The 27830-nt window shown below is 41.5% G+C and overlaps 1 protein-coding gene across 2 annotated transcripts in view; it reads left to right on the forward strand.

Moving 5' to 3' along the window:
• The first annotated feature begins 425 nt into the window (after positions 1-425).
• LOC115155526 (SH3 domain-binding protein 4) overlaps positions 426-27830 on the forward strand; it is a 97328-nt gene continuing 69923 nt past the window's right edge. For both annotated transcript variants that reach the window (XM_029702209.1, XM_029702210.1), the window contains exon 1: positions 426-551. The gene's annotated coding sequence lies outside the window, so the exon portion shown is untranslated. The remainder of the gene's footprint in view (positions 552-27830) is intronic.

A 27830-nucleotide genomic window follows, 5' to 3' on the forward strand; every position in this document is an offset into this window, starting at 1 on the left:
AAACAAACCAAGTATGTTATCTAATGGCATTACTTAAAACTTCCAAGAACCTGTTTCTTCTCCTCTCCTGCATGAAATACATGAAAATTGGTTGGATGGTGTGATTCACTGAGAATACAATGCAACCAGCCATTACCAAGACCAGTCACAGATAGGCTCTAGCTCCTGATAAAGTCCTACTGTACTTTGTACATCTGATTTAGACATCCAACCGTCGGAGAACACTATGCCTATTGACCTTACAAATCTCTTACGTGGTATTTTCAAACAGTGAGGTATGATGAGAATGGGAGTAGTAGGCCAGTCTATTAGATGTATTTTATGACATGACAGTAGTACAGTGAAAAGTAATGTGAAATGTCATCAGATCCATATGAAACTCCTCTGATCCATGCCCCTCCCTCGCGGTGACATCAGCAGGGTCCTGCTCTCGCTTTCTCTTCCCATCGCCAAACACTCACAAAGGAGTACAACTGGATAGTCGGAACTCGCAAAACTACGCCCGTTTGATGCATTTATTCCAAAGGATTTATTTAAGGGACTTTTACTAGGTGAGCTAAGATTTTAAAGTTCTTATTCCCATGTTTTCAAATGTTAAACTTATGCTGTCATCCAAACAGAAGTGCTCGCGTCGACAAAACAGTTTACATGATGTAGTTGCGTTCTCATAGTTTAGGAACCTCATTTACGAATAACTTTTTGTTTTTAATTCAGAATGGAGACCGTAGTTGTGATGTTATTTTAATGGAAACTATTATCATTTTAATGGTTGGACATTTTTACGAGCCGAAGGGGCAGTGCAGCCACTTAGCTGACCAAAGGTGGGTGGGTTTTTCTGTCTTTGCCGTGCTAATTTGTAGCTCTACCTACATTGTTTCTTTTTACCACGTCATGCACCCTATAAATCACTATATCTCTCTGCCGCCACACAAGTTTTGCTGCCAATTATAAAAACAGTTTTGCCTTGAGTAATAGCAGTCATAAATTGTCGAAATTGTCTCCACTCTCCATCACCTATTGAACACAACAATTTAAAATGTTTTTAGAGTGGTGCATTCGCAACATTGATGTAATGCAGTGACAGTCGGTGCCGATCAAGATTAGGGAGGATGATTTTTTTTAATGATCATGGCCTTATTTGTATCACAATATATTGGATGACTGTCATTCATATTCCATTCACCCAGCTCAAGGCAACTCGAATATACCCATCATGAGCTTGCTACAACCTAGCCTACAACTGAAAGTTCATAATTTAGGTGAACAGGTCTAGAGATAAATTGGCGTAATCAAGGTGACACATTCAATAATGCCCTGTATACTCTTGCCTGTATCGAGCTGATCTGGTGTGTAAACATTAGTCTAAACAGTTAAAACGAGAGTTTCTATTGGACAAATTAATATAGGCCCCTCCCCGTTTCATTCCGTTTACTTCCGTTTAAGAAACATTTTGCAACAGAATCGGCGGGAATGAATACACCCCTGATCACCTGCGTGCGCACACAGTTCTTTCGTAGCAGCTACATTCAGCATCATCACTTTGCTCAACGTAAACTCGGCAAAAAAAGAAATATACTCTCTGTCAACTGTGTTTATTTTCAGCAAACGTAATGTGTAAATATTTGTATGAGCATAACAAGATTCAACAACTGAGACATAAACTGAACTTCCACAGACATGTGACTAACAGAAATGGAATAATATGTCCCAGAACAAAGGGGGGGTCAAAATCAAAAGTAACAGTCAGTATCTGGTGTGGCCACCAGCTGCATTAAATACTGCAGTGCATCTCCTCCTCATGGACTATACCAGATTTACCAGTTCTTGCTGTGAGATGTTACCCCACTCTTCCACCAAGGCACCTACAAGTTCCCGGACATTTCTGGGGCGGAAAGGCCCTAGCCCTCACCCTCCGATCCAACAGGTCCCAGACGTGCTCAATGCGATTGAGATCCAGGCTCTTCGCTGGCCATGGCAGAACACTGACATTCCTGTCTTGCAGGAAATCACGTACAGAACGAGCAGTATGGCTGGTGGCATTGTCATGCTGGAGGGTCATGTCAGGATGAGCCTGCAGGAAGGGTACCACATGAGGGAGGAGGATGTCTTCCCTGTAATGCACAGCATTGAGATTGCCTGCAATGACAACAAGCTCAGTCCGATGATGCTGTTACACACCGCCCCAGACCATGACAGACCCTCCACCTCCAAATCGATCCCGCTCCAGAGTACAGACTCATTTCTTCGGCGATAAACGCAAATCCGACCATCACCCCTGGTGAGACAAAACCGTGACTCGTCAGTTAAGAGCACTTTTTGCCTGTCCTGTCTGGTCCAGCGACGGTGGGTTTGTGCCCATAGGCGACGTTGTTGCCGGTGATGTCTAGTGAGGACCTGCCTTACAACAGGCCTACAAGCCCTCAGTCCAGCCTCTCTCAGCCTATTGCAGACAGTCTGAGCACTGATGGAGGGTTTGTGCGTTCCTGGTGTAACTCGGGCAGGTGTTGTTGCCATCCTGTACCTGTCCCGCAGGTGTGATGTTCGGATGTACTGATCCTGTGCAGGTGTTGTTACATGTGGTCTGCCACTGCGAGGACGATCAGCTGTCCGTCCTGTCTCCCTGTAGCGCTGTCTTAGGCGTCTCACAGTAAGGACATTACAATTTATTGCCCTGGCCACATCTGCAGTCCTCATGTCTCCTTGCAGCATGCCTAAGGCACGTTCACACAGATGAGCAGGGACCCTGGTCATCTTTCTTTTGGTGTTTTTCAGAGTCAGTAGAAAGGCCTCATTTAGTGTCCTAAGTTGACATAACTGTGACCTTAATTGCCTACTGTCTGTAAGCTGTTAGTGTCTTATCGACTGTTCCACAGGTGCATGTTCATTCATTGTTTATGGTACATTGAACAAGCATGGGAAACAGTGTTTAAACCCTTTACAATGAAGATCTGTGAAGTTATTTGGATTTTTACGAATAATCTTTTGAAGGACAGGGTCCTGAAAAAAGGATGTTTCTTTTTATGTTGATTTTATAGTTAAGCAATATGGCCTGAGGTGTGGTATCTGGCCACTATACCACAGCTTAGGGCTGTTCTTAGGCACGCCCTTAGCTGTGGTATATTGGCCATGTATCACAAACTTTGAGGTGCCTTATTTCTATTATAAACTTGTTACCAAGGTAATTAGAGTAGTAAAAATAAATGTTTTGTCATAATCGTGGTATACAGTTTGATATACCACGGCTGTCATCCAGTTACCATTCAGGGCTCGAACCAACCAGTTTATAATTCCTTCTTGCATCTACTCTCCTCCTCTCACATTTTCCTTTCGCTTGTGGACTTCAGTGCACAACACAACAGCTGTCTTTGACCAGGTGCAAAAACCTCTTCAAGCCAAGCCTTCATACCTTAATCGCTAACCACTACACAGCCTACATCACTGTCACTAGGTCCTGGACCATACTTGTACCACGATACTTCTTTGTATCGTGGCAAGGAAACAAAATACAAAGCGGATTTAACTTTTTTATGACAACAGAACTAATGAGAAAAAAAAGAAACAACAAACATAATTGTTGTCTTCCAGAGTTACATTTATTTTCCAAGCTATAGAACACAGTACTTTTCATACAGCAGGTTTTTTGATGGACCATAGTTTGATCTGCTTCATGTTTTCCATTTTGCCATGGAACAAATATTGCAATACTGGTATCTTTTTGGCTCAAGTTGTAACCATATTAACGTTATAGTCAACAAACTAGAACTAATGCGTTAGTAAACCCACGATCCAATAGCATTCCTCTATGTTTGAGTCGGGTTGTTGAGTAGGCTAAAGTAGCTGCATTACCTACAGTGAGGGGAAAAAAGTATTTGATCCCCTGCTGATTTTGTACGTTTGCCCACTTACAAAGAAATTAACCTGGTGGCCACTACAAGAAACGTCTGACCTCTGTGATTGCCAACAAGGGTTTTGCCACCAAGTACTAAGTTATGTTTTGCAGAGGGGTCGAATACTTATTTCCCTCATTAAAATGCAAATCAATTTATAACATTTTTGACATGCGTTTTTCTGGATATTTTGGTTGTTATTCTGTCTCTCACTGTTCAAATAAACCTACCATTAAAATTATAGACTGATCCTTTCTTTGTCAGTGGGCAAACGTACAGAATCAGCAGGGGATCAAATACTTTTTTCCCCCACTGTAAGTAAGGGAAGGTAAACTAAGAAGAATTAAAAAATACCACAAAATATAGCTCGCTCTCTCTGCTGCTTCTCTTTAATTTAAGAAATTAATTTTTTCAAATCTGTTCAACTATTGTCTTTCTCTCTGAGTCAACTGCTCGTCACACTTTATGCACTGCAGTGCTAGCTTGCTGTAGTTTATTTTTTTCAGTTCTAGGTTCCTTCTCTGGTCTATTAATTGGATGGAAAACATGTCAGTTCATACTGCAAGAGCTCTGATAGGTTGGAAGATGTCCCCCGGAAGTTGTCATAAAAAACCTATGACGGGGTGAGAACTATGAGCCTCCTAGGTTTTTTATTGAAGTCAATTTACCAAGTGGATGGAAAATCGCTGTCCTCCGGCTACACCATGGTGCTACCCTAGAGGGTGCTGTTGAGGCTACTGTAGAACTTCATTGCAAGAAAGTATTTTTATCAGTTATTTGGTGAATATTTGTTTTGTATAGTTTTATCCAGAAAGGATAACTTTTGTTAAATGTTTCACTATTTTTATTTTCATAAAATTCACTGAGGAGGATGGTCCTTCCTTTTCCTCCTCTGAGGAGCCTCCACTGACACAATCAAGTCTCCCCCGCCGTTGAAAAGCTGGTCAAACGGCACTGGCTCGCATGCATGACATTCGTTGCCATGGTATCAATCAATCCAACTCACACAACATGTAAATTAGGAGTTTGAATAGGAGTGAAATTGTGTCATGTGGATATGGTGCACTTTCTCCTGTTCATTTTAAGTTTTCCCCGAACCTCATTCAATATTTCCTTGCGGGTCTCTGCGTTCTATTTTGAAGTCTTGCTCAGGGAGAATAGCTTCATTGGTCAGAATGTTAATTTATTCATTTAGCGCAGAGTGAAATCTCACAAGCCTTGTAATCTCTTTACTCATCACTCTCCTCATTGACCAAGGCCTTGAGGAAGGGTTCAGTCAATGTGCTTCAAAAATCTAATCACATTGACACATGCTTTATAAATAACAGGTTTAGACTAAACAATGAAATGCTTACAGGTCCAGTTCCAATTTGTATTTGTAGTCCTTTTCTGTGATCAGGATTTTTTTTTTCAGGTGTCAGGACACATCTCTAAACTACTCAGCTGCCAGAATGAAATTTGAAACAACTCAGTTGGCTAGTTCAGCTGTATGTCAAGTAGTGATGCTGTATGTCAAGTAGTGATGCACCAATATGACATTTTTGGCCGATTCCCATATTTTCCTTGCCCCAAAAAACAATACAGATAACTACAGTTTTAGCAGCCTTTTTAAGCATTCTAGTACAGTTAAATAGGCAACACAAGGACGTAGCGGTCTAAGGCACTGCATCTCAGTCCCTGGTTTGAATCCAGGCTGTATCACATCCGGCCGTGATTGGGAGTCCCATTTGGCGGTGCACAATTGGCCCAGCGTTGTCCGGGCCGTCATTGTAGACATGAATTTGTTCTTAACTGACTTGCCTAGTTAAATAAAGGTTACACACACACCACACTGACTAAAAAAGTTATTTTGTTTGCATTTACGTATGTCCCCATTACCAGTAAAACATAATCAAAATCTATTTCTTTCACTTGCTGTGTTGTTTCGTTGTTCAGTCGTTTCATTCTCAACCAGGATTTCTATGGAATGCCGTTTGGGTCTTTGCGTGTCAAAGTAACGCTATTTGACGTGTCAATTAATGCTATTTGACCAATCAGGACCTGAATATGACTGCACGTCACATAATAATTTCACGCGTTCATAAATTTTTTATGTAGTTATTACACATTGATTACACTATCACTCGTATTTCGTATGTCACAACGATTCATCGATACGCATGTTATGATGCTGGTAAAGTTGTCAATCGTATATTCAATCGTTTGTGAATATTCTTGTAGCCATTACCAGATTTATGAAGGTCTACGACCATCTGTCATTGAAACATCAATAAAGGACAGAATTTCTCACATGTTGCTATTTTGAGTTTCTCCATAATTTATATTGTTTATATTTTTTTAAGTATTGTTTATGCATTGCCAGTCAGGGGTTCAGGTAAATTTGGAGTCCACTGTATCTAAACTTATTGCCAAACTTTATTTAGCTATTGTTAAACACTTCCTTCTTTCCCTATTATGGCAATCATCTAACTATCAACTGTCAATTTACCAGTGGTGTAAAGTACTCAAGTAAAAATACTTTAAAGTACTACTTAAGTTTTTGTGGGTATTTGTACTGTACTTTACTATTTATATAGTGACTTTTACTTCACTACATTCCTGAAGAAAATGATGTAGTTTAAAAAATGTTTTTACTCACAATTTTGATCACTGTGTCAATTCATCAATTTCTCAATACTGCACCTTTCTTTTGGAGAATGAGCTATCTTGCTGCTGATTATCCCAGCTAGACGTTCCTCGGCATTGTGCAGTGCTCGTGGCTCAGGCGGTGAGTGGCGGCTGGCATAGCAGCAGTTTTGCTATTTAGAGGGTCTATCTGCAAAACCGATAGAGAAGGGCCAATAGACTTCAAAAGGTGATTATTGGCCGTTCTCTAGTTAGTTCCACACTTGCTGTGCGGTAGTAGAGAGAACAGTCAATGGCTTGGGATGGCTGCTAATAGGCAGACAGTCCTAATAGTAAATAAAAAACAGTAGCCATGGGTGACTGCTGTCATTGGGCGGATTGGATTATGCTGAGCTGCGGGTCACCGGTCTATGGCCCATGATGTGAACGGGCAAAAGGGGCGAGGGATGAGCGCCCTTCTCAGTAATCTGTGGTGTTCGGTCATGTTGTCAACAAGGCAGCATGGTGCATCGTCCAGAAACATGCAACTTCTCTTCTACATAAAATATACACTACCGTTCAAAAATTTGGAGTCACATAGAAATGTCCTTGTTTTTGAAAGAATAGCAATTGTTTTTGTCCATTTAAAATGACATCAAATTGATCAGAAATACAGTGTAGACATTGTTAATGTTGTAAATGACTATTGTAGCTGGAAACGGCTGTTTTTTAATGGAATATCTACATAGGCATACAGAGGACCATTATCAGCAACCATCACTCCTGTGTTCCAATGGCACGTTGTGTTAGCTAATCCAAGTTTATCATTTTAAAAGGCTAATTGATCATTAGAAAACCCTTTTGCAATTATGTTAGCACAGCTGAAAACTGTTGTGCTGATTAAAGAAACAATAAAACTGGCCTTATTTAGACTAGTATCTGGAGCATCAGCATTAGTGGGTTTGAGTACAGGCTCAAAATGGCCAGAAACAAATAACTTTCTTCTGAAATTTGTCAGTCTATTCTTGTTCTGAGAAATGAAAGTTATTCCATGCGAGAAATTGCCAAGAAACTGAAGATCTTGTACCACGCTGTGTACTACTCCCTTCAAAGAACAGCACAAACTGTCTCTTACCAGAATAGGAGGGGGAGGCTACGGTGCACAACTGAGCAAGTGGACAACTACATTAGTGTGTCTAGTTTGAGAAACACACGCTTCACAAGTCCTCAACTGGCAGCTTCATTAAATAGTACCCGCAAATCACCAGTCTCAACATCAACAGTGAATAGGTGACTCCGGGATGATGGCCTTCTAGGCAGAGTTGTGAAGAAAAAGCCACATCTCAGACTGGCCAATAAAAGATTAAGATGGGCAAAAGAACACAGACACTGGACAGAGGAACTCCATACAAAATCAGCCGTTTCCAGCTACAATAGTCATTTACAACATTAACAATGTCTGCACTGTATTTGTAATCAATTTCATGTTATTTTAATGGCACCCTAGTTCCAGAATCAATTCAGTCAACTTTCACTTAGTGAAAAAATATGCCCGCTCAGATGAATCTGATTCCCTCATTCTGTTCTCTTTACTTTATCCTATCTGCATTAAAGGGACTCTTGGGAGAATAATAACAATGATCAGCCTTTTAAAGTGTGGATAATTAAAATCTGAGTAGCAGCAGCATTTACAGTGCATCCGGAAAGTGTTCTGACCTTTATTCACATGTTACGTTACAGCCTTTTTCAAAAAATGATTAAGTAAAAAAAAATCAATCTACACACAATGACAAAGCAAAAACATATTTTCTAGAATTTTTGCTAATTTATTCGAACTTAAAAAACAGATACCTTATTTACGTAATTATTCAGACACCTGGGAGTATAATAATTCGTTTTTAAAGTGCGTACTTAAAATCTGCATGCGGAACAGCATATAATCTCAAATGCTTGTCTTTTCCCATCATACGGTCAGTCACCTTCAAGCTTCATAATTAGTACAAAATCTCTACAAATGTATTTTGCACAGCTGTTCATTCATCTTTATACAGTGAACAAAAATATAAACTCAACATGTAAAGTGTTGATCCCATGTTTCATGAGCTGAAATGTAAGATCCCAGAAATGTTCAATATGCACAAAAAGCTTATTTCTCGCATTTTGTGCACCCTTTTGTTTACATCCCTGTTAGTGAGCATTTCTCCTCTGCCAAGATTGTCCATCCACCTGACAGGCATGACATATCAAAAAGTTGGTTGTACAGCATGATCATTACACAGGTGCACCTTGCGCAGGGGACAATAAAAGGCCACTCTAAAATGTGCAGTTTTTCCCACAACACACAAGGCCACAGATGTCTCAACTTTTGAGGGAGCGTGCAATTGGCATGCTGCCGGCAGGAATGTCCACCAGAGCTATTGCCACAGAATTGAATGATAATTTCTTTACTATAAGCCGCCTTCAACATCATTTTAGAGAATCTGACTGTACGTCCAACCGACCTCACAACCGCAAACCACGTGTAATGTTGGCATGTGGGGTTATGGAATGGGCAGGCATAAGCTACGGAAAACAAACAATTGCATTTTATCGATGGCAATTTTAATGCACAGAAATACTGTGCCAAGATCCTGAGGCCAATTTAAGGTATCTTTGACCAAAAGATGCATATCTTTATACCCACTCATGTGAAATCCATAGATTAGGGCCTAATTCATTTCAAATGACTGATTTCCTCATATGAACTATAACTCAGTAAAATCATTGTAACGTTTGTCGTCGGGAGACGAGGAAGCGGACCAAAACGCAGCTGGGAGCGAATACATGTTTATTTAACACACTAGATTTAAACATGTACACAAAATCAAGGAAAAACTGCCAATACGTTACGTGCTCAAATAACGAGACAACAACCCACAAACATCGTGGGGGAAAAGGAACTTAAATGTGATTCCCAATCAGACTTCACAAGCGACAGCTGTCTGATTGGGAAATCACCCCCGAGCCCAACATAGAAATAAAACACAAAGAAAGGCTATAACCAAAACATAGAAAATAAAGCATAGAAATGCCACACCCTGACCAAAATAGCAGAGTTCACCTGGTCAGGGCGTGACAATCATTGAAATTGTTGCGTTTTAGATTTTTGTTCAGTACAAAATAAATAACATATCTTGGAGCAACATTAACCCATGTTTTTGCACAACACAGTGATCTATTTTGATAGATTAAAATGTTTTTCACAGTTTGTGGGCCTGAGAAGAGTCTTGCTCTTTTACTTGGACTGAAGTTCATATTGAATAATGCATGGACTTGGTTAGTCCCTGTATGTTTTATTTAGTCAGCTGGGGCAGAGCTTCTTAGTGCACTAACGGGTGACATGGAGATCAGTCTTTTTTTAATTGACATTTTTTTACCCCTTTTTTTTCTCCCCAATTTTTCAACGGGTTCGGGAGGCGAAGGTTTTCTTCCGAAAACATGACCTGCCAAACTGCGCTTCCTAATACCCGCCCTCTTAACCCGGAAGCCAGCCGCACCAATGATCACTTTATTAACCTCTGCCTACTTTCTGCTATTTCTCAGGTCACTTGTATAATACGAAGCCTCTGCCAAAGCATAACTCATTTTTCCGTCTTTCAGAGCTCCCTCTTGAGTGACAAATGATTTAAATGGAGTTCATTGTGTGAGTGAATGTGCATGTGATTCTAGATAAGCTGCTCCCACAGTGAGAACGTGCCTCTCCGCGCTCTCTCCCTCCGCACTCTCCCTGTGGACATTAGTGCTGGGTCCAGCTGGTTAGTTACACCGTCCTTTACAACAGAGGGCACGCTGGAACAATTGGCATCAGACAGGGCAGCTTTGTTGGCCCCGGGGCACCCTGGGACCCTGTCTGACTCATGGATAATAGCCACTTATTGCCAGGTGTCACTCATACTAGAGGTTTGGTTGGGTCATTCTGTATCGTTCCATTCAGCGTGGGTTGTAAGTGATTGTGTTCTCTAAGTGTTGAACAGTTTTAATCAACAGTGATTTCTTAAGATGGAGGAGGCCGATCCTTCCTGTAGCTTCTGTTTGATTGTGTCCATGTTTCTAGTGCGCATCTCCACAGGGATGTATTAACTGGATTACCTAGGCAACTTTCCTCTCAGATTTATTTGTGTAACATTAGCCCATCAGCTACTGGGTGTTCCAATTCTGAGTCTTGAATGTACAACCAGTGTTGTTGATAACCTGGAACATGCAGTGGCTTTTAGAAAGAGAGATTAGGAAGTGAAACCAGAGGCTACATTTCCCTTTGTTACCATAGCATTCCTCATACTTCATGGTGAGTCTAGCAATGTGATGAGAAGAGAATTCCACTGAAATGGCTGATTTTAGAAAGCCTGCATTGACAGTTGGAAGACACCCTATTTTTTTTATCGAAAGAATCATTCCTTTTCACTTCATCTCTTGTGCCAATTTACAATTAAATATTTGTTTAAAGCGTTCAAGTGAATGAAGTGGAGAGGGATAGCCAAAGCTAGTAGCCATATTTCCCCTCTGTTAGCAAAAAGGGGTTTTCCACAGCCATTTAATAAGGCATAATGCCAGTTTTAGTCTCTTTGCAATGTGATACACAACCACAACATAGTTTTAATGCATTTTCAGTTAAAGTGTTGAAAGGAAATTGTATTACCATGTATGATTTGCAAGACAGAAGTTTGCATGCATAGAAATGTTGGGCTGTTAGACAAATGTTTACCAACCCATTCAAATCTCCTCACTGGCTGTAAACCAATCTTAGTACCATGTGAGACATGATGTCACTGAAGAATCTAGAATCTGATGCTGTCATCAGAATCAGTCAATGTACACAGTGAGGCTTCTGTTATGGTTCTCCGTCAACATTGGTCTTTGATTACATTATCTTTGACTGGCCAATAGTCAATAGAGCCACACATAGTGTCATGAAGAGTGTCTCTGTTTTATGTTGGAGCTAAATTTGTAGACCACCGTTTTATCTGCAGGCTATAAGGACCACAGGGTGGTTCTAAAACTCACAACACCGAGGGTTCTAGACCGCTGCTGAAACATTCACCTCTGGGATAACACCTATTCTTCAGTGCAGGGATCAAATCAAATTTGTCACATGCGCCAAATACAACAGGTGTGACCTTACAGTGAAATGCTTACTTACAAGCCCTGAACCAACAATGCAGTTTTAAGAAAAATAAGTGTTAAGTAAAAAATAAAAATAACAAATGGTTAAAGTGCAGCAGTAAAATAACAGTAGCGAGGCTATATACAGGGGATACCAGTACAGAGTCGATGTGTGGGGGCACCAGTTAGTCAAGGTAATATGTACATGTAGGTAGAGAAAGTGACTATACATAGATAATAACCAGAGAGTAGCAGCAGCGTAAACGTGTGGGGGGGGGGCACACAATGCAAATAGTCTGGGTAGCCATTTGATTAGCTGTTCAGGAGTCTTCTGGCTTGGGGGTAGAAACTGTTAAGAAGCCTTTTGGACCTAGACTTGGCGATCCGGTACTGCTTGCCGTGTGGTAGCAGAGAGAACAGTCTATGACTAGGGTGTCTGGAGTCTTTGACAATTTTTAGGGCCTTCCTCTGATACCGCCTGGTGTAGAGGTCCTGGATGGCAGGAAGCTTGGCCCCAGTGATGTACTGGGCCATACGCACTGCCCTCCGTACGTACTACCCTCGGTGGCCGAGCAGTTTCCATACCAGGCAGTGATGCAACCAGTCAGGGTGCACTCGATGGTGCAGCTGTAGAACCTTTTGAGGATCTGAGGACCCATGCCAAGTCTTTTCAGTCTCCTGAGGAATAGGCTTTGTCGTGCCCTCTTCACGACCGACTTGGTGTGTTTGGTCCATGATCATTTGTTGGTGATGTGGACCAAGGAACTTGAAGCTCTCAACCTTCTCCACTACAGCCCTGTCGATGAGAATGGGGCGTGCTCGTCCTCCTTTTCCTGTAGTCCACAATCATCTCCTTTGTCTTGATCACGTTGAGGGAGAGGTTGTTATCCTGGCAACACACAGCCAGGTCTCTAGCCTCCTCCCTATAGGCTGTGTCAGCATTGTCGGTGATCAGGCCTACCACTGTTGTGTTGTCAGCCAACTTAATGATGGTGTTGAAGTCGTGTCTGGCTGGCAGCCATCGACTCCAGCGCCTTTCTTTCAATCATCATCATCATCAATCATCACCCCGAACCTACGTCCCCGATATCTCTGTCTCTTTCTCTTTCTCATGCGAACCCCTGGGATTTGGGCCTTGTCTGAAGTAGATCCTTCGCGTCCGACTCGTTAAAGAAAAAAATCTTTGTCCAGTAGGAGGTGAGTAATCGCTGTCCTGAAATCCAGAAGCTCTTTTTGGTCATGAGATGGTGGCAGAAACATTATGTACAAAATAAGTTACAAAAACGTGAAAATATACACACAATAGCACAATTGGTTAAGTGCACGTAAATCGGCAGTCATCTCCTCCAGCGTCTTTTTTTTCAATCATCTTTTTCTTGAGTGGATGGTCGGGGTGCCGGAACATAATATATTTTTAGGCTGCAAATTGACTGCAAGAAGTGTAAACAGATGTACTATTTGAGTAAAACACAATACTTTCAAACCAACTTTGATTATATTTGGGGACATTGTTCTGCGTAGGGTGGTGTCTTTCGGATGGGACGTTAAAACGGGTGTCCTCACTCTGTGGTTATTCAAAATCCCATGGTGCTAATTGTAAGAGTAGGGGTGTTCACCCTGGTGTCACGGCTATATTCACAACCTTGCACATTCCATCATGGCCACCTAATCATCCCCCTCGTTCCTATTTGGCATATACTGTATCACTCCTCACCTCTCCACCTGATAGCTGATGTGTGGAGAAAGTTCTGGCACAAAAATGGTCGCTGTGAATCATTGAGGTGGGTGCTACACATTGATGGTGGATGAGGTGATTTTCCCCCTACAATATAAAGTGCTTTAACCTGTTTGGGATAGCGGGCAGTATTTTCACGTCCAGATGAAAAGCATGCCCAAAGTAAACTGCCTGCTACTCAGGCCCAGAAGCTAGGATATGCATATAATTGGTAGATTTGGATAGAACACTCTAAAGTTTCTAAAACTGTTAAGTTCTGTTATACTCAGACATAATTTGGTGAAGCAAAATGAAAAAAATTATAAAAAAGGGAAAAGTGGTGCGTGCATATGTATTCACCCCCTTTGCTATGAAGCCCCTAAATAAGATTTGGTGTAACCAAAATAAGTCACATAATTAGTTAAATGAAGTCCACCTGTGTGCAATTTGTGTCACATGATCTGTCACATGATCTGTCTGTCTGTGTGTGTGTGTGGGTGTGTGTGTGTGTGTGTGTGTGTGTGTGTGTGTGTGTGTGTGTGTATACATACATACATACATACATACATACATACATACATACATACATACATACATACATACATACATACATACATACATACATACATACATACATACATACATACCTGTTCTGAAAGGCCCCAGAGTCTGCAACACCACTAAGCAAGGGGCACCATGAAGACCAAGGAGCTCTCCAAACAGGTTAGGGACAAAGTTGTGGAGAAGTACAGATCAGGGTTGGGTTATAAAAAAGTATCCAAAACTTTGAACATCCCACGGAGCACCATTAATTTCATTATTAAGAAATGGAAAGAATATGGCACCACAACAAACTTGCAAATAGAGGGCCGCCCACCAAAACTCACGGACCAGGCAAAGAGGGCACTGATCAGAAAGGCAACAAAGAGACCAAAGACAACCCTGAAGGAGATGCAAAGCTCCACAGCGGAGATTGGAGTATCTGTCCATAGTACCATTTTAAGCCGTTCACTCCACAGAGCTGGGCTTTACGGAAGAGTAGTAAAACAAAATAAGCAAACATGTTTGTTGTTCGCCGAAAGGCATGTGGGAGACTCCCCAAACATATGGAAGAAGGTACTCTGGTCAGATGAGACTAAAATCGAGCTTTTATGCCATCAAGGAAAATGCAATGTCTGGCACAAACCCAACACCTCTCATCACCCTGAGAACCCCATCCCCACAGTGAAGCATGGTGGTGGCAGCATCATGCTGTGGGGAGGTTTTTCCATCGGCAGGGACTGGGAAACTGGTCAGAATTTAAGGAATGAAGGATGGCGGTAAATACAGGGAAATTCTTGAGGGAAACCTGTTTGTCTTCCAGAGATGTAACCCCACTCGAGTGGTTTAAGGTAAACATTTAAATGTCTTGGAATGGCCTAGTCAAAGCCCAGACCTCAATCCAATTGAGAATCTGTGGTATGACAAAGATTGCTGTACACCAGCGGAACCCATCCAACTTGAAGGAGCTGGAGCAGTTTTGCCTTGAAGAATGGGCAAAAATCACTGTGGCTATATGTGCCAAGCTTATAGAGACATACCCCAAGAGACTTGCAGCTGTAATTGCTGCAAAAGGTGGCTCTACAAAGTATTGACTTTGGGTGGGTGAATAGTTAACCATGCTCCATTTTTTTTGTGTGTGTCTTATTTCTTGTCTGTTTCACAAGTTAAAAAAATATATATTTTTCATCTTCAAAGTAGGAGGCATGTTGTGTAAATCAAGTGATACAAACCCCCCCAAAAATACATTTTAATTCCAGGTTGTAAAAGGCAACAAAGTAGGAAAAGTGCCAAGGGGGTGAATACTTTCGCAAGCCACTGTAGTATTATTATTATTTGTTTACAATCACATATGCGTGGCAATACTTGGGAACAGATTTTCTTTGAACTTGATTTCCTGGTGTTTTACACTCTCTTTTATGTTCAACTATGAAAATTCGACAGTTTTTGTTTTTTTCTGCTCAGAGAACTTGGGGGGGCCAAATAAATCCATGCGCAGGCCAAATTCGGCCCGCAGGCCACCAGTTGGGGAATCCTGCTTTACTGCATGCTTTCAGTAGATTTGTGTTAGCCAAAGATAATCAGGTTTCAGGAAGACTGGTTACAATGGATTACAAGTGAGCTTATTATTATTATCAACTTTATTGCCATATTCCATAGATTTTTTTAAACTTCTCAGTATTGGCTTGCGGTTTATTTTTAATTTGCAAGAGCTGAGAACAATGCACAGTCAAGCTGAGTCACAGTTGAAGTCAGGGGATGTTGGGGAGGAGACAGTGAGGCGCATGGGGGATCTGGCTGCCCCTCATCACAAAGGCATTTCCTTCTTGTTGCTGCTCCTCAGGGATGTCCTGTTCTTGAACAGCCCTCCTTAGACATAGAGGCAAGAACCTCCTATGTACTAGGGATGGGCATTTGAAATTATTTCACTATTCAAACAATATCATAGTATTTTTTTTTCGGATATCCGGATAGTTAAAATGCATGTTTTAAAGACATGTTTATTTATTTATTTTTTACTTCAATGGGGGCTTGCTTGTGCGACTCAGAGGCGATGCACTCAGCTTGTTGTTAGACTCGGGCAAGTTAACCTTTTGCAGGGACAAGTTAGTCTATCATCTCATCTGGTAGTGTCTGTCTTGACTGCATCAAATCGATGTAAACAAGCTACAACAATAACAAGATAGGTGTGAAAAGTGTTTAGGCTACCGGCACTGGTGTAAGGTACTTTAAAGTACTACTTAAGTAGGTTTTTGGGGTATCTGTACTTTTTTTGACAACTTTTACTTTTACTTCACCTCATTCCTGAAAATATTGTACTTACTCCATACATTTTCCCTGACAACCAAAAGTACTCTTTTTACAGTTGGAATGCTTAGCAGGACCGGAAAATTGTCAAATTCAAGCACTTATCAAGAGAACACGTGGTCATCCCTACTGCCTCTGGCCTGGCGGACTCACTAAACACAATTGTATCTTTTGTAAATAATGTCTGAGTGTTGGAGTGTGCCCAGGGCTATCCGTGCACTTTAAAAACAAGAAAATGGTGCTGCTTTGCTTAATATAGGACATTTTTAATTGTTTATACTTTTACTTGTATTTTTTAATACTTAAGTATATTTTAGCAAATACATTTACTTTTGATACTTAAGTATATTTAAAACCAAATACTTTTAGACTTTTACTCTAGTATTTTACTGGCTGACTTTCACTTAATGATTTTGAACATAAATAAGCCGCACATGTCTATAAGCCGCAGGTGCCTACCGGTACATTGAAACAAATGAACTTTACACAGGCTTTAACGAAACACGGCTTGTTACAAAAATAAATAGGCTTTAACGAAACACGGCTTGTAGCAAAAATAAATAGGCTTTAATGAAACTCAGCTTGTAACAAAAAATAAAAAATTAGCAGTAAGCTTTAGTTGTCTTTTTGCACTGAGTCAATTCCTCACGCTGCTGTTTCCAACATCTTATCATCGACTCATTAAGACCAAGCTCCCGTGCAGCAGCTTTATTTCCTTTTCCAACAGCCAGATCAATCGCCTTCAACTTGAAAGCTGCATAATATGCATTTCTCCGTGTCTTTGCCATGATGAGGGTGACAAAATGACTACCGTAATCAGAATGATGGGAAGTTTGAGAGCGCTCGATTTAATCTAAACAGTAAACAAAAAAGTTTTTTGACCTTAACCCGTTCGGCAAATTCATTGGTCTAATGAAAGCTTCATGCCGCCAAAAAACTGAGCACGTCACAGAATGTGTTTTTTTGGAGAAAAAAAAAATTAAAGCGGGAAAAATCCATATATTAGCCACGTCATTGTTTAAGCCACGAGGTTCAAAGCCTGGGAAAAAAGTTGCGGCTTATAGTCCGGAATTTACGGTACTTTTAAGAGCAGTGGGAGGCCACGGAAAGGGGAGTTGTATGGCATTGAAGCTCGTCTGGAGGTTAGTTAACACAGTGCCCAAAGAAGGGCCAGAAGTATACAGAATGGTGTCGTCTGCGTAGAGGTGGATCAGAGTCACCAGCAGCAATCCTGACTCAGTTACACCAGCTCTGTCAGGAGGAATGGGCCAAAATTTACCCAACTTATTGTGGGAAGCTTGTGAAAGGCTGCCCAAAATGTTTGACCCAAGTTAAACAATTTAAAGGCAATACTACCAAATACTAATTGAGTGTATGTAATCTTCTGACCCACTGGAAATGTGATTTTAGAAAAAAATGCTGAAATAAATCATTCTCTACTGTTATTCTGCCATTTCACATTCTTAAAATAAAGTGGTGATCCTAACTGACCTAAGACAGGGAATTGTTTCTAGGATTAAATGTCAGGAATTGTGAAAAACTGAGCTAAAATGTATTTGGCTAAGATGTATGTAAACTTCTGACTTCAACTGTTTGTATTACTAATGCGGTATGCACAAGTGAAATCTCATCACTGGACCGCTCTGTCCATCTGGTGTCAGTAAACATTTTTGGAGCACAATCTGTCAGGGATGCAGTGCCACTGTCAATAGGGAGCCAACAATGAGCCAAAACAATGTACCCTCCAACAGAAGAATAGCTCTACATGGAACGTTAACCACATCACCTTGGTATATGAGTCTATATTCTGTGTTGGAGGGTGATGGGGGACTATGTCAAGGGCCTTTAATTTCTAAATCAAATAGCAAAATGATCCTTAGTATGACCTTAAAACATTTCCATGTAGCTGAGTAGGACCCCCCCCTCCGGCTTTAATTTAACTGTAATGGGTTAATCATGGTGTCTGAGTCCAAATCCTGTGGGGAGGATTATGGGGAATTGAGAATAGCTTTATACCTGAAGACATACTTGTTTTGATGGAAATGGCTGGAAATGATGTCATTGTTGTTTTGACTGTTGGAAACATTACACAGTACACAATATCCTTTGTAGGCATTGTTTTACTTTGTTTCCTTTGGACACACCATCCCTTTGAAACGTGAAAGCAGGGTCACACTTCTCTTCCCTATTTCAGTTGGACCTCTCAAGACCTCTTCACACTAATCCTCAACTTCACACCGAAACAATAAACTGTAGGGCTGGTATATTTTTCAATTTTCACATTCAGCAGATTCAGTATGATAACAAAGTAGCCTAGCTATGCAGGAGAGCTGGATAGATATGGGGCCAATTCAAGAACAGTGTTTCAGGGATTCTTTAATTATCTTTTCACTTTCTTATGCACCTATGGTTTTTGTGAGCATAGATATATTCCTACAGTATGAATAATGTCAGCCCCAGGGCCCATTTCATTTACATTTCAGTGGACATATTGATGACTTTAGTTTTTTTTTGCAGGATGTATTTTATGACATATTTCCTCATGTCACACCTTAGATGAGGAATATATGAGCACCTGTATCTGAACTGGAAGTAAAAGACAGGCGTAGCATCGTCATCCGCTCCTCTGTAATAAAACCCATTTGCACCTGCGCTCCCCTGGGGGCCAGAACACAGCAGGAACCAAATCACTGGATAAAATGAGTGGTGTGGATGAGATTCGTAGTGCGTTTCCTCTGTGGGGATTTTAGTGAAAAGGGAAAGAGCATTTTGGCTCTTCTGTCATGGCCTCAGAGCTGTATCAGAGTTTGATAGGCTAATCCGCTTACGCTGCCTTCCTGGTGCTGCGGTTGAGTTACCCGCTACCATCTAGCTGCCTGACACTCTTCTCTCTCACTCACTCTTCCCTTTGAACGTAGGCTTAAACTCACTAACACATACACAGACAACAGGCTACACACGCTGTAGACAGATCTTGACAGGCAGTGTTATAAGGCAGCCATTTGAAGTTAAGAATGCTGACTGGCAGTACTGGTAAAGTAAAAGTATGGGGAGCAGTAGGGTAGTTTAATTTCAGCCATAAATAATTATGTTTTTCATTTTCTTCATGTGACTTTAATGGTGTAATTAATTTGGCAAGCAAGGTTTACAATGAGATGATGGCTTGCAGTAATGGTAGATATCAGGTTTACAATGAGATGATGGCCTGCAGTAATGGCAGATACTTTTTCCCCTCACTGTATTTGATCTCCTGCTGATTTTGTACGTTTGCCCACTGACAAAGAAATGATCAGTCTATAATTTTAATTGTAGGTTTATTTGAACAGTGAGAGACAGAATAACAACAAAACAATCCATAAAAACGCATGTCAAAAATGTTATAAAATGATTTGCATTTTAATGAGGGAAATAAGTATTTGACCCCTCTGCAAAACATGACTTAGTACTTGGTGGCAAAACCCTTGTTGGCAATCACAGAGGTCAGACATTTTCTTGTAGTTGGCCACCAGGTTTGCACACATCTCAGGAGGGATTTTGTCCCACTCCACTTTGCAGATCTTCTCCAAGTCATTAAGGTTTCGAGGCTGACGTTTGGCAACTCGAACCTTCAGCTCCCTCCACAGATTTTCTATGGGATTAAGGTCTGGAGACTGGCAAGGCCACTCCAGGACCTTAATGTGCTTCTTCTTGAGCCACTCCTTTGTTGCCTTGGCCGTGTGTTTTGGGTCATTGTCATGCTGGAATACCCATCCACGACCCATTTTCAATGCCCTGGCTGAGGGAAGGAGGTTCTCACCCAATATTTGACGGTACATGGCCCCGTCCATCGTCCCTTTAATGCGGTGAAGTTGTCCTGTCCCCTTAGCAGAAAAACACCCCCAAAGCATAATGTTTCCACCTCCATGTTTGACGGTGGGGATGGTGTTCTTGGGGTCATAGGCAGCATTCCTCCTCCAAACACGGCGAGTTGAGTTGATGCCAAAGAGCTCCATTTTGGTCTCATCTGACCACAACACTTTCACCCAGTTGTCCTCTGAATCATTCAGATGTTCATTGGCAAACTTCAGATGGGCATGTATATGTGCTTCTTGAGCAGGGGGACCTTGCGGGCGCTGCAGGATTTCAGTCCTTCAGGGCGTAGTGTGTTATCAATTGTTTTCTTGGTGACTGTGGTCCCAGCTGCCTTGAGATCATTGACAAGATCCTCCCGTGTAGTTGGGCTGATTCCTCACCGTTCTCATGATCATTGCAACTCCACGAGGTGAGATCTTGCATAGTGCCCCAGGCCGAGGGAGATTGACAGTTCTTTTGTGTTTCTTCCATTTGCGAATAATCGCACCAACTGTTGTCACCTTCTCACCAAGCTGCTTGGCGATGGTCTTGTAGCCCATTCCAGCCTTGTGTAGGTCTACAATCTTGTCCCTGACATCCTTGGAGAGCTCTTTGGTCTTGGCCATGGTGGAGAGTTTGGAATCTGATTGATTGATTATACAGGTAACAAACTGAGATTAGGAGCACTCCCTTCAAGAGTGTGCTCCTAATCTCAGCTCGTTACCTGTATAAAAGACACCTGGGAGCCAGAAATCTTTCTGATTTGAGAGGGGTCAAATACTTATTTCCCTAATTTAAAATGCAAATCAATTTATAACATTTTTTACATGCGTTTTGCTGGATTTTTTGGTTGTTATTCTGGATTTTTTTGTTGTTATTCTGTCTTTCACTGTTCAAATAAACCTACCATTAAAATTATAGACTGATCATTTCTTTGTTAGTGGGCAAATGTACAAAATCAGCAGGGGATCAAATACTTTTTTCCCTCACTATATCAGGTTTACATTGAGATGATGGCCTGCAGTAATGGCAGATATCAGGTTTACAATGAGATGGCCTGCAGTAATGATTTAATTAAAGGCACCACCTTTAGGTTGATTTGATTTGTTTTAACCAGTTTTAAAAGACAAATTAAGAAACCTCATGCAAACCGCATTCCCCCCTCACTGTCATTTGTTAGTCCAATTCATTTTGTTTTGTAAACATTGGCTACTACCACTTGCCTGACGTTTCATCCTGCATTTAATTCCGCTGCTCTAGCCATCGGTTTGAATGTGTTGGCATTCCAGATGTCATCGTGGAGAAGAAACGTTAGTGGGCGTGGCGTTTGACCAGCGCCATGTGGAAGGGTAGTCAGGCAGTATTACCACTGTCTCTAATGGAGTTTTTTTGACTGACAACATGTCATATTTAAAGCACATTTTTAAACATGCATTTTTCTGAAGTTGTGGGCTAGAATAGATGCTGGTGCTTTGGAGAGCAAGAGATGAGAGAAAACATGTAGCAAGCAGTTCAACCTGTGAGTTACATTGCTGTAATATCCTGCTAAAGCACCTGCGTTTGAGCATGAAATAGTCACAAGATAAATCCCTGATTAGTTGCATGAAGTAGCCATATTAACTTTATTTCCCTATGAGGTGAACCATGGAGGCAGAGAGAGCAGCTAAGCACAGCAAAAATGGCGTCTGGCACATCCAGTGGGACTCCAGACGACATGAAATCTCATTTAGCTCTCACTCCAAACGCTTTGTTACTGAGTGTGCTACTTTTGCAACTACTTAGATTTACGTCTCAGATAACATCCTTACCAGTTGTTTCTGTTTGTTGAATTCCAGATGCCACTTCCCACTATTGTCCTTCTTGAACTGCTGCTGTGAGGTTAAGTATGGTAGGGTGGTCACTGGTCAAGGCCAGGGGATAGGTCTAGAGATGTACATTGGCTTGCGAAAGTATTCCCCCCCTTTGGCATTTTTCCTATTTTGTTGCCTTACAACCTGGAATTAAAATGTATTTTTTGTGGGTTTGTATCTTTTGATTTACACAATCTGACTACCACTTTGAAGATAAAATGTATTTTATTGTGAAACAAACAAGAAATAAGACAAAAAAAACTGAACTTGAGCGTGCATAACTATTCACCCGCTGAAAATCAATACTTTGTAGAGCCACCTTTTGCAGCAGTTACAGCTGCAAGTCTCTTGGGGTATGTCTCTATAAACTTGGCACATCTAGCCACTGGGATTTTTGCCCATTCTTCAAGGCAAAACTGCTCCAGCTCCTTCAAGTTGGATGGGTTCCGCTGGTGTACAGCAATCTCTAAGTCATACTACAGATTCTCAATTGGATTGATGTCTGGGCTTTGACAAGGCCATTCCAAGACATTTAAATGTTTCCCCTTAAACCACGCAAGTGTTGCTTCAGCAGTATGCTCATTTTCCTGCTGGAAGGTGAAGATCCGTCCCAGTCTCAAATCTCTGGAAGACTGAAACGGGTTTCCCTCAAGAATTTCCCTGTATTTAGCGCCATCCTTCAATTCTGACCAGTTTCACAGTCTCTGCCGATGGAAAAACACCCCCACAGCATGATGCTGCCACCACCATGCTTCACTGTGGGGATGGGGTTCTCGGGATGATTAGAGGTGTTGGGTTTGTGCCAGACATAGCGTTTTCCTTGATGGCCAAAAAGCTCCATTTTAGTCTCATCTGACCAGAGTACCTTCTTCCATATGTTTGGGGAGTCTCCCACATGCCTTTTGGCGAACACCAAACGTGTTTGCTTATTTTTTTTCTTTAAGCAATGTTTTTTTTTTCTGGCCACTCTTCCATAAAGCCCAGCTCTGTGGAGTGTACGGCTTAAAGTGGTCCTATGGACAGATACTCCAATCTCCGCTATGGAGCTTTGCAGCTCCTTCAGGGTTATCTTTGGTCTCTTTGTTGCCTCTCTGCCCTCCTTGCCTGGTCCGTGAGTTCTGGTGGGCGGCCCTCTCTTGGCAGGCTTGTTGTGGTGCCATATTCTTTTAATAATGGATTTTATGGTGCTCCGTGGGATGTTCAAAGTTTGATATTTTTTTATAACCCAACCCTGATCTGTACTTCTCCACAACTTTGTTCCTGACCTGTTTGGAGAGCTCCTTGGTCTTCATGGTGCCACTTGCTTAGTGGTGTGGCAGACTCTGGGGCCTTTCAGAACAGGTGTATGTATACTGAGATCATGTGACAGATCATGTGACACTTAGATTGCACACAGGTGGACTTTATTTAACTAATTATGTGACTGCTGAAGGTAATTGGTTGCACCAGATCTTATTTAGGGGCTTCATAGCAAAGGGGGTGAATAGATTTGCACGTTTTACTTTTTTTTAATTTTGTGAAACAGGTTATTTTTTGCATTTCACTTCACCAATTTGGACTATTTTGTCTATGTCCATTACATGAAATCCAAATAAAAATACATTTAAATTACAGGTTGCAAGGAAACAAAATAGGAAAAAGTCCAAGGGAGTGAATACCTTTACAAAGCACTGTAGACCACCCAGGGGTAGTGTGAAAGCAGATGGACACATGCATTTGATACAGACCATCACATTCCCCCAAACTCTTTATCAAAGGCTTATGTTGGCAGTTGTAGGACAGAATGGGCTCAACACTTTGTGAAGTAACGCTGCATTCCTCATTATGCTCTTCTTTCACAGCCTGGAGGAGCACCCTTAGAATCACTCATGCTTTAGTAAAAACATGTCAGTGATATCATAAGACATTTCTCCCATGAAAACTTAAAGAAGTTATTGAATTATAGATGGGATGTAAAAAAGCTCAGAGTAGTTTGTTGGTATGTGTCGAGACAGAGCTGGGTTCCATTGACCCACATCTGGTTTCAAGGATAGGCCAAGAGTTGAGAGATGCAGGTAACTGCCAAAATAATGGAAAAACACTAGGCTAAATGAGGGATACAAAGTAGGGATGCCCCATATATCAGTGAACATATCGGAATCGGACGATATTATCTAAAAATGCCATCATCCGTATCGGCCTGATGTCTATTTTAACGCCAATGTGAAAAACCGATGTCAAATCTGACGTGCATACCTATATAACGTAGATACATGAAATATGACGCCACACAAAAGGTTGCGCTACACGTGCAACACAGAATTCCTAATCTAGCCCACAATGTCTGCAGTGTGGATTGAGCAGTCAACAAGTCAAGCAGTCATTTGAAAGAGTAAGAACATTTCAGAGAGACAACTCAAAGGTGAAATCCATTAACGCCAAGATAATGGTATTCATTGCCCTTGTTGACAATCAACCGTTCTGTTATGGGTGATGTTGGAATTCACGACTGGCGAACGGCCCAGTACATCACTGGGGCCAAGCTTCCTGCAATCCAGGACCTCTATACCAGGCAGTGTCAGAGGAAGGCCCTAAAAATTGTCAAAGACTCCAGCCACCTAGTCATAGACTTTTCTCTCTGCTAATGCACGTCATGCGGTACTGGAGCACCAAGTTTAGGCCGAAGAGGCTTCTAAACAGCTTCTACCCCACGCCATAAGACTCCTTAACCTGTCTGGGAATGTGGGACGCTTGCCAGTGGAATCGCGTCGCGCGAAATACAAAACCTCATAAATGTTATAACTTCAATTTCTCAAACATATGACTATTTTACACCATTTTATAGATACACCTCTCCTGAATTGAACCACGTTGTCCGATTTCAAAAAGGTTTTACAGCAAAATCAAAACATTACATTATGTTAGGAGAGTACCCTGCCAAAAAAAATCACACTGCCATTTTCAAAGCAACTAGCATGCATCACAAATTCCCAAAACACAGCTAAATGCAGCACTAACCTTTGACAATCTTCATCAGATGACACTCCTAGGACATCATGTTACACAATACATGCATTTTTTGTTCGATAAAGTTCATATTTATATATAAAAACAGCATTTTACATCGGCGCATGACGTTCAGAAAATATTTTCCCTCAAATGCTTCCGGTGAATCAGCGCTACAATTTACAAAATTACTATTCGAAAACATTGTTAAAATGTAATATTGTCATTCAAAGAATTATAGATTAACATCTCGTGAATGCAACCGCATTGCCAGATTTAAAAAGAACTTTACTGGGAAATCACACTTTGCAATAAACGACATGGTATGCTCAGAAAAATAGGCTAGGCAATACATGTTAGCGCCATCTTGGAACCATCTAAAATCAAATATACTATTGTAAATATTCCCTTACCTTTGATTATCTTCATCAGAAGGCACTTCCAGGAATCCCAGGTCCACAACAAATGTAGCTTTGTTCGAAAACGTTAATAATTTATGTCCCAATAGTTCCTTCTTGTTAGTGCGTTCCGAAGGCTACTCATAATGTACTGAAGCGCGCAGGACTTGTCGTCACGAATGTGCAAAAAATATATATTTACGTTTATTCAAACGTGAAACGTTGTATAACATAAATCTTTAGGGCCTTTTTTAACCAGAGCTTCAATAATATTCAAGGCGGACGATTGCATTGTCTTACTAAACGTTTCGGAACAAAAGGGTTCACATGGGCGCCCGCGTCATAGTAGTAATGGCCCTCCCCCTGTGACCAACTTCCCAAGCCTCTCTTTGGGTCAGTTTCTACCATAGAAGACTCAAACCACTTTATAAAGACTGTTGACATCTAGTGGAAGCCTTAGGAAGTGCTAAATGATTAATAAGTCCCTGTGTGATTCAATGGCAAAGGCTTGAAAGTGATTCCACACATCAGATTTCCACTTCCTGTTAGGATTTGTCTCAGGGTTTTGACTGCCATATGAGTTCTGTTATACTCACAGACACCATTCAAACAGTTTTAGAAACTTTTTAGAGTGTTTTCTATCCAAATCTACTAATTATATGCATATTCTAGTTACTGGGCAGGAGTAGTAACCAGATTAAATCGGTACGTTTTTTTATCCAGCCGTGCAAATACTGCCCCCTATCCCCAACAGGATTTATAACACCTAATCAAATGGCTACCCAGACTATTTGCATTGCCCCCCCTCTCCCCCTATTTTACGCCGCTGCTACTCTCTTGTTATCATCTATGCATAGTCACTTGAATAACTTTATAACTCTACCTTCATGTACATATTGGTTCAAAATGGCGCCGGAAGAAATGGCAGCAGTTTTACCAGCGCCTAATAGCGCCTAACTGCTATTATGTGGGTTTTTTTCGCATTATTTTTAACCTATTTTGTACATAATGTTTCTGCCACCGTATCTTACGGCAAAAAAGAGCTTCTGGATATCAGGACAGCGATCACTTCCCTCAGATTAGAGTAAGACGTTTTCTTTAACAAGCAGGAAGCACAGGATATACTGCGAACACGCAACAAGCCCGACATCCCCGTTATTGACAAAAGAAAGAGATGCAGGTACAGAGAAAACACAGAGCGGGGTGTCCCATAAGGATCCCGAGAAGGTGAGTGGGAAAGCTTCCGTTACCGTCAATATTACTCGCCAACGTACAATCATTGGACAATAAATTAGATGAGGTAAGATCATGAATATCCTACCAACGGGACATCAAAAACCTGTAACATCTTATGTTTCACGGAATCGTGGCTGAATGATGACTAGGATGTCCAGCTAGCAGGGTATACGCTGCACCGGCTAGATAGAACAGCACACTCTGGTAAGATGAGGGGGGGGGGGTTGATCTGTGCATATTTGTAAACAACAGCTGGTGCACGAAATCCAAGGAAGTCTCTAGATTTTGCTTGCCTGAAGTAGAGTATTTTATGATAAGCTGTAGGCCACACTATTTACCAAGAGTGTTTTCATCTATGCTTTTCGTGGCTGTTGATTTACCACCACATACGGACGCTGGCACTAAGACCGCACTCAGTCAGCTGTATAAGGAAATAAGCAAACAGGAACCCACTCACCCAGAGGCGGCGTTCCTAGTGGCTGGAGACTTTAATGCAGAGAAACTTAAATCAGTTTTACCTAATTTCTATCAACATGTAAAATGCGCAACCAGAGGGAAAAACATTCTGGATCACCTGTACTCCACACACAGAGACACGTACAAAGCTCTCCCTCACCCTCCTTTTGGTAAATCTGTCTACAATTCTATCATCCTGATTCCTGCTTATGTGCGAAAATTAAAGCAGGAAGCACCAGTGACTCGGTCTATAAAAAAGTGGTCAGATAAAACAGATGCTAAACTACAGGACAGTTTTGCTATCACACACTGGAACATGTTCCTGGATTCTTCCGATTGCATTGAGGAGTACACCACATCAGTCACTGGCTTTACCAATAAGTACATTGAGAACGTTGTCCCCACAGTGACTGTGCGTACATACCCCAACCAGAAGCCATGGATTACAGGCAACATTCGCACTGACCTAAAGGGTAGAGCTGCCGCTTTCAAGGTGCGGGACTCTAACCCGGGTGCTTATAAGAAAACCTGCTATGCCCTCCGACGAACCATCAAACAGGCAAAGCGCCAATACAGGGCTAAGATTGAATCGTACTACACCGGCTCCGACGCTCGTCTTATGTGGCAGGGCTTGCAAACTATTAGACTACAAAGGAAAGCACAGCCGCAAGCTGCCCAGTGACACAAGCCTATCAGATGAGCTAAATCACTTCGATGCTCGCTTCGAGGCAAGCAACACTGAGGCATGCATGAGAGCATCAGCTGTTCCGGACGACTGTGTGAACACGCTCTCCATAGCCGACGTGAGTAAGACCTTTAAACAGGTCAACATTCACAAGGCCGCAGGGCCTGACGGATTACCAGGACGTGTGCACCGGGAATG

The sequence above is a fragment of the Salmo trutta genome, chromosome 20, assembly GCF_901001165.1.
Source record: "Salmo trutta chromosome 20, fSalTru1.1, whole genome shotgun sequence".
Taxonomy (NCBI): Eukaryota; Metazoa; Chordata; class Actinopteri; order Salmoniformes; family Salmonidae; genus Salmo; species Salmo trutta.